This window comes from Bubalus kerabau, chromosome 3 (genome assembly GCF_029407905.1).
Source record: "Bubalus kerabau isolate K-KA32 ecotype Philippines breed swamp buffalo chromosome 3, PCC_UOA_SB_1v2, whole genome shotgun sequence".
NCBI lineage: Eukaryota > Metazoa > Chordata > Mammalia > Artiodactyla > Bovidae > Bubalus > Bubalus kerabau.
Window position 1 is genome coordinate 158,994,857 of NC_073626.1, and position 7,455 is coordinate 159,002,311.

Sequence of the window (7,455 nt, forward strand, 5' to 3'; positions counted from 1 at the left end):
CTCTCTGGGTAAATTAAGGAGAGCGGGTTCAATTCAGGGAGCAGCCTGAAGACTTAACTGTGATGATGTGGGCCAGTCTGGGATGGCTACTGAAGATAGAGTTGATCATAGGCTCTGTGCATGGGGACCCACTGTCCAGGGTGAGGTCAGGTCCTACTATGTCCTCAGAGCCACTTGTTAAATTTTCAGGGATTTTCCTGGTGTTTCAACACAACCTTTTGCTAAACCATTGTTGAACTGCAGCCATAGGCTTACCACAGATACAAGAGTTTGGCAAAAATCTGTTGTTATTGTTCAGCCGCTAAGTCATGTCTGACTCTGCGACCCCATGGACTGCAGCATGCCAGGCTTCCCTATCCTTCACTATCTCCCAGAGTTTGCTCAAACTCATGTCCATTGAGTCAGTGATGCCATCCAACCATCTCGTCCTTTGTTGTCCCTCTTCTCTAATCCTGCCCTGCATCTTTCCCCAGCATCAGGGTCTTTTCCAATGAGTCAGCCCTTTGTATCAATTGAGCAAAGTATTGGAGCTTCAGCATCAGCCCTTCCAATGAATATTCAGGGTTGATTTCCTTGAGGATTGATTGGCAACAACTAGGGATGCATTCTTTGAGACTCTTTTGGGTAGATGGAATTTACAATAAAGAGTATTGTGTATTTTACTAATTATTTGTAAATTGTGTGCTTTGTATCAGCAAAGTTTATTTTATTCATGTTTTCTAGAGAGCCTATTGTTAAGCCTTTGCCAGCACCCCATATCGAGACTGTTCCTTGTTCAAGTGTTTCGTTAGAGGAGAATCAGGTGCTGTGAAATCAAGGGGAAGAGAAGTTTGCTTGGTCCTGTGGGGTTGGAAAACTCTAAAATGAATGTAGGGAACTGGTACTAAGAAGCCCCCAGCTCTGCTCACAGTCACAGACCTTGTGCGTGCATGCTAAGTTACTTCAGTCGTGTCCATCTCTTTGCAACTCTATGGACTGTAGCCCACCAGGCTCCTCTGTCCATGGGATTCTCCAGACAAGAGTACCAGAGTGGGCTGCCATGCCCTTCTACAGGGGTGTCTTCCTGACCCAGGGGTCGAAATTACATTTCTTACATCTTTTGCATTGGCAGGTGGGTTCTTTACCACTAACACCACCTGGGAAAACCTCACCAGTGGAGAAATGAGGTCTAGATGCCCGTTTTCCAGTACTTGATCCTCTAGCATTCCGGCCTCTTGTGAGCTCTCCCAGCTCTTTCCTGGTTCTCAGGGGCTGCACAGATGTCCTCAGCCTCCCCTGGCCTTTCCCAGGCTGGGGACGGGGGAAAGATGGGGAAGGGGCCTCCCTTGGAGGCATTCTGAGGCACATCTGCCATGCTATGCTCCCGGCCATCCGGACATCCTTCAGTCACGCTCTGACAGATGCAACCAAATAAATCAGTGCACAGCAGGAAAGGGCTCGGAGAGTTCCAAGTCTAGTGAAACCAGATCTGGTCTGGACGGACAGAGAGGAGCCACGTCTGAGGGCGCCAGGAGGGCCAGGCCCCGGGCCAGACCTGGGTGCTGGTGCTCAGATGGGAGCCGGAGAGGCCCCTCCCCAGTAGGGATCTTTCTGAGCCTTCTCCTGGCCCCAAGGGGCCGCTTGTCCTCTCCCCCCTCAACTGGACTTTTGATCTGTGAATTGGATGGGCCCCATGTGTGAGAGCATGCAGCTGGCCAGCCAGTGCTTGCCCAGGTTCTCAGACCTGTGGGTCCAGGTTAGTCTCTGGGTCCCGGAGGATGCATGCCTGGCCTGGGATGCTCACCAGTCAGGTTCATCTAACCCTAATTCCAACCTCTTGACTGGTCAGAGGGATTGGAAGCCTGCTGTTTTCCAGTCACCAGAGTTGGGTGAGAAGACCTGCTGTGTCCAAGGATGTACCTGTAGATGCTGTGTGTTCCAAGCAGACATAACAGACAAGCACTGGTCTATTTTCATGGTGCAAAGAATCACAAATTTTCCCTCCCCAGCAACTTCCTTCTGGGCCATCATATCCTTTTTTTTCCCCCCAGGTCATGCACATAAGGGCTTCCATAACCTCCTTTACTGATGGGTCCCAGCACCTCCAGTCCATGTGTGGACACCCGGAGGGCAGTGAATGAGCCTCTTTCTGTGGTCTATCTTTCAAAACTCTTTAGCCCTGGCACATTCCTTCTGATTGTAAGCTAAAGAGAGTGGTGCCTAGGGTAGCTTGCCCTGGTTCATGGGAGCTTGACTTCTTAGATTCAGAGGAAAATGAAGCCTTATTTTTCCTCCACTTGGAAACTGTCACTTGTGCTGGTGGGGTAGTGACAGCAGAGGAGCGGCGTGTCATTTGGGCTCATGGGCATCTCAGAAGGGGCAGCTGAATCCTGGATCCAGAAGACAGGGTCCAGGGTCCTGGAGTCCAAAGTGATGGCTAGAATGGTCCCAGACAGTCAGCTTGGGAACACTTGTTCCAGGGCAGCACCAGCTCGCTGTCTGTCTTCTTATTGACGTATGGAATCCAGGCCGCTACTTTCTAGCCAGGAGCCGCAGGAAGCAGACCTGTGTTGTTTCTCACACCCTAGCCAGCCTGCAGGGAACTGATGGCCGCCAGAGAGAGGCCAGGAGCCAGCAGGTGAAGGGTGCCCCCGACGGAGGCTTACCTCACCCGCCTGGCATCAGGGCTGACTCAGAGGACAGGGTCTCGTATCACTGCCCGCTCCCGTGCTCCCCTTGGCAGTTCCCTCTCCACAGTCAGAGCAGGCCAGCTCTTCTGCGCTTCCATAACAGGGCCTGACTGCGCCTGGCGTGCCCGCGCTGACAAAGTCCAAAAATAAATGCAATTGACCAATAAAGATTTGAAATGCGACTAGTGGGGAGATGAAAAATGGGCAAGTCTGATGGCCGTGGGTCCTGCAAGGCCAGCAAGGGATAAGAACCATGCAAAGACCACAGGGGGCCCCTTCTTCCCTTACCCAGTGTCTCTCACTCCAGCGGTCCCCAACCTTTCTTGGCACCAGGAACCAGGGAGATAAGTTTTCCACAGACCCGGGAGGGGGATGGTTTCAGGATGATCCAAGCACATCACATTTGTTGTGCACTTTATCCTGGCGGCTCAGATGATTAAGAATCTGCCTGCAATGCAGGAGACCTGGGTTTGATCCTTGGGTCAGGAGGAACCCCTGGAGAAGCGGATGTCTTCCCACTCCAGTGTTCTTGCCTGGGGAATCCCATGGACAGAGGGGCCTAGTGGGCTATAGTCCATGGGGTCGCAAAGAGACAGATGTGACTGAGCAACTAACACTTATTTCTATTATGATTATATGGTGATATATCATGACATAATCATACAACTTACCATAATGCAGAACCAGACAATCAGGCATTAGATTTTCGTAAGGAGCATGCAGCCTAGATTCTTTGCATGCACAGTTCATAGTAGGTCGTAGGGTTTGAGCTCCTATGAGAATCTAATGCTGCTGATCTGACAGGAGGCAGAGCTCAGGCAGTAACGTGAATGAGGGAAGTGGCTATAAATACCGATGCAGGTTTGCTCATTAGCCCACCGCTCACCTCCTGTTGTGCAGCCCAGTTCCTAACAGGCCACGACTGGTACCAATCTGTGACCCAGGGATTGGGCACCCCTGCCCCGCACAACAGCTTCCTTCCATCACTTCCTATTATTGTTGTTGTTTAGTCGCTAAGTTGTATCCGACTCTTTGTGACCCCATGGACTATAGCCTGCTAGGCTCCTCTGTCCATGGGATTTTCCAGGCAAGAATACTGCAGCGGGTTGCTATTTTCTCCTCCAGGGGATCTTCCCGAGCTAGGGATCGAACTTGTGCCTCCTGCTTGGCATGCGAATTCTTTACCACTGAGCCACCTGGGAAACGCCTATCACTTCTTGTAAATAACAATAAATCCACAGCCAGGTGGGCACATATTCCTACGTGGTTTTCTGATAAGAGCCTACTGAAAGCTGTGCTGAGAGTCATCAGAGAGTATGGGAGGGGTTTGTCATCTCCATTTTTATACTGAGAAGCTAAGAGGAGGTTCAGTGACAGGCCCAGCTTGTAAAAGACAGGGCTGATTCTAGGAGAGACTATTTTGATTCCTAACTGGTAGCTCCTTCCTCTGCAGCAGATTTTCTCCCCACCACTCCTCTGTCTGGTGTCCTGTGGTTTATCAAGCACCTGCTGCTTTAGGTTAATGCCTCTTAGACCTAACAAGGACTTCCCAGGTGGTGCTAGTGGTAAAGCACCTGCCTGCCAATGCGGGTTAGGCATAGGAGACACAGGTTCGATCCCTGGGTTAGAAAGATCTCCTGGAGGAGGGCATGGCAACCCACTCCAGTATTCTTGCCTGGAGAATCCCATGGACAGAGAAGCCTGGTAGGTTACAGTCCACAGGGTCACAAAGAGCTGGACACGATTGAAGTGACTTAGCATGCACATAAAGACCTGATAAATCAAACTATGACAAAACTTCATCAGATATAGGCAATGTGGATGGTCAGAAAGGAGATATTTTTGAGTGGGTCACATGGTGGCTTTTAATGTAGAATTGTCAGATTTAGCAAATAAAAATATGGATACCCAGTTCATTGTGAACTTCAGATAAACCATGACAATTTTAGTCTAAATATGTCCTAAATAATTGCTCAAGACTCACCTTATACTAAAAACCTGATATTTAGATTGAACTAGGTATTCTGTGTTTTATCTGGCAAACCTATTTTAATGGTCCCTAAAACCGTGGGAACATCATTTTCATTATTGCCAGACAAGCTCTACATTAGAATATAATGATTTGTTAGTCAAGGAGGATGTCTTAGAAAAAGGTTAAGTTTCTGGGTGGATTTGAAATTAGCTTTGTGGAATTAACTAGGTGATAGTCAGGGATGGGTTGAACTAAAACTCCTAGAATCTGTCCAGTTTATGCAGCCTTCACATTTCCAGCCGTTGGTTTTCATGACCCCAGAGCTCTTGGAGGCTGTGTGTGTTATTGTTTCATTTCGTTGTGTTTTCCACTCTTATTTCACCTTTGTGTTTCAGTTTGTTTAATTTCCATTGACCTGTCTTCAAGTTCACTAATTCTTTCCTTTACTGTTTCGAGACTATGGGTGAGTTGGCTATGGGTTTCAGCAGCAAGAATCAACTCTCCAGAAATGGACAAGGTTGTAGCTGTGAGTGATTGACCATAAGAAAGAACTTTCTGTGATGGAGAATGTGGAGTCCTGGAAGGGAATGTTGAAGGAATCTGATCCCCAGCACAGCTTATGTGGCATCCTGTGGGGAGGGCGTGAGGCTCCAGTCTTGTCAAGTCTTTCCTAACACAAGCATTGCGTCTACTGTGGTTTAAAGGTGCAGGGAGAGGTTTTCCTGATGTTTTTCCTAAGGTGCCAAGGCTAATTCCACATGGAAACTGGGCAAAGGCTTGAGCCCAATAAAGGGTAAGTGGGAAATGAAAAACATCAGGGAGAGAGTCAAGGTGAGAAGATTTCCACCCTTAAGAAAAGGCCCGCTAAATTTGCAGGCTTGAGGTCTCTAAGCCCATAGCCTTGTAGTGGGTGTTGTACTGGGTCAGGGAGCCTTGCAAGGTGAGAACATGCTGGACAGTTCCTGGAGATAACTATACACATTCTAAAGATCATAAACACCTGGTTTGGGACTCTAGTAGATATGCTTTGCCCACATTTGTGAGTGCCTGTGATTATTGGGGTAACACCCTGTGGTGGTAACTCTGGGAACTATAATGTTTAATAGGGCTCAGTCCCCGCTTTATGGAGCGTTTACTTAAGAAATGCCTGGAATGCTTCCCTTAAGATCTTAGGTTTTTAAAATTTTTTTCCTGTTTGACTTTCAGCTTAAATATCAATGACTTCAACATACCTTTCCTACAAGTCTAATCTAATGTTCCCCTTCCCTCATTTCACATTCCTGTAATCAACAAGATCTAATATTTTCCTGTTTATTTATTGCCTTATTTACTCATTGGCTATCTTTCCCTTCTAGAATATAAGCTCAGCAAGGATCTGTAACAGGTTTCCTCCTCCCATTCCCTGTTGTATTTCCCTTGTCTGACAAATAATAGGTATTCAATACAGTTTATTTAATGAATGAAGAAAAGGAAAATTCTTTGGTCATAGTTTTTGCTGCTATAGGGTGAATTAGTATTGGACCTAAAGAGGATTCCAGAACTCCTTTTAACATTCAGCTGTGTTTTTGTCCAGTTTCTTGTTTAATAGCCTAATAAGCATTATGTAAAAACAGAAGGCAGAATAGTCTCAGATTGTGAGATTTTAGAAGACCGTGTCTGTGTCACTCTTTTCTTACAGTGATGAACTAATGGACAGAAGGAATTAATGGATGTTTGGCTGACTGATTGATTAATTAAAGTTTAAGCTCGGGGAGGCTCTGACAGTGGGCGGCATTCCTTTGTGAGCTGCTCTTCCTCTCCTCCCGCTGTTCTGTAGATCCATTCTGTGCAGTAGACGAGTGCTTAGGTCCTAGAAACCTTGAAGAACAAAGAACATGGATTCACACAATCCATATACAAAGGAATATATTTATCTGATTGAAAAACTACAACTTCATATTTAAATAAGGCAGTTTATAGCAGTGCCTTGTGAAGCCTATCTCCTACAGGAAATGACTATGATTTTAGATACCCAAACACATAATAAAATCCAGCAATGGGTTGTCAGTTCTGTTAAGTCTGTCTCTGAGTGCCTGGCTGAGCTGCCTGAGGAGGCAGAGTCCTTTGCAGCTTTAAGGTCAAAGGTCCTGTGTCAACAGGTGCTAGGGTCACAACAGAATTTGACCTCAGATCTTGCTAAGCTAAACAGACCTGACTTTCTGCTCAAAAGTAACAGGACAAAGGAGTGTGGTGGGGGAAGCCGGAGACAGGAGACAGAGAGTGATAGAGACACAAAGAGAGGCAGAGAGAAGGAGAGACAGGGACAGAGATAGGTGGACAGACAGACATAGAGGCAATTGGTTAATTCATTCAGTTATTTTTTTTCTATCACATTTATTAACCTCTTACAAGGGCTAGACATGTTACTAAGCCTTGCTAGTCTTGGCGAGATGAAACAGATAAGGTCTCTGACCCCGCACGATGGTGCTGAAAAGGGAAAGGACACAGGTGTTGGAGTTGGTTTGGAGGAAGACAACCGGCTTGGATTGAGATATATTGGTCTTGAGAGGCCAGCAGGACATTGAATTGGAAGATTCCAGTCATCATGTTGCCTCTGTATGCATGCGGCTGCTTCAGTTGTGTCCAACTCTTTGTGACCCCATGGACTATAGACTGCCAGGCTCCTTTGTCCATGGGATTCTCCAGGCAAGAATACTGGAGTAGGTTGCCATGCTCTTCTCCAGGGGATCTTCCCGACCCAGGGATTGAACCCGTGTCTCTTAGGTCTCCTGCACTGCAGGTGGGTTCTTTACCACTAGTGCCACCTGAGAAGCC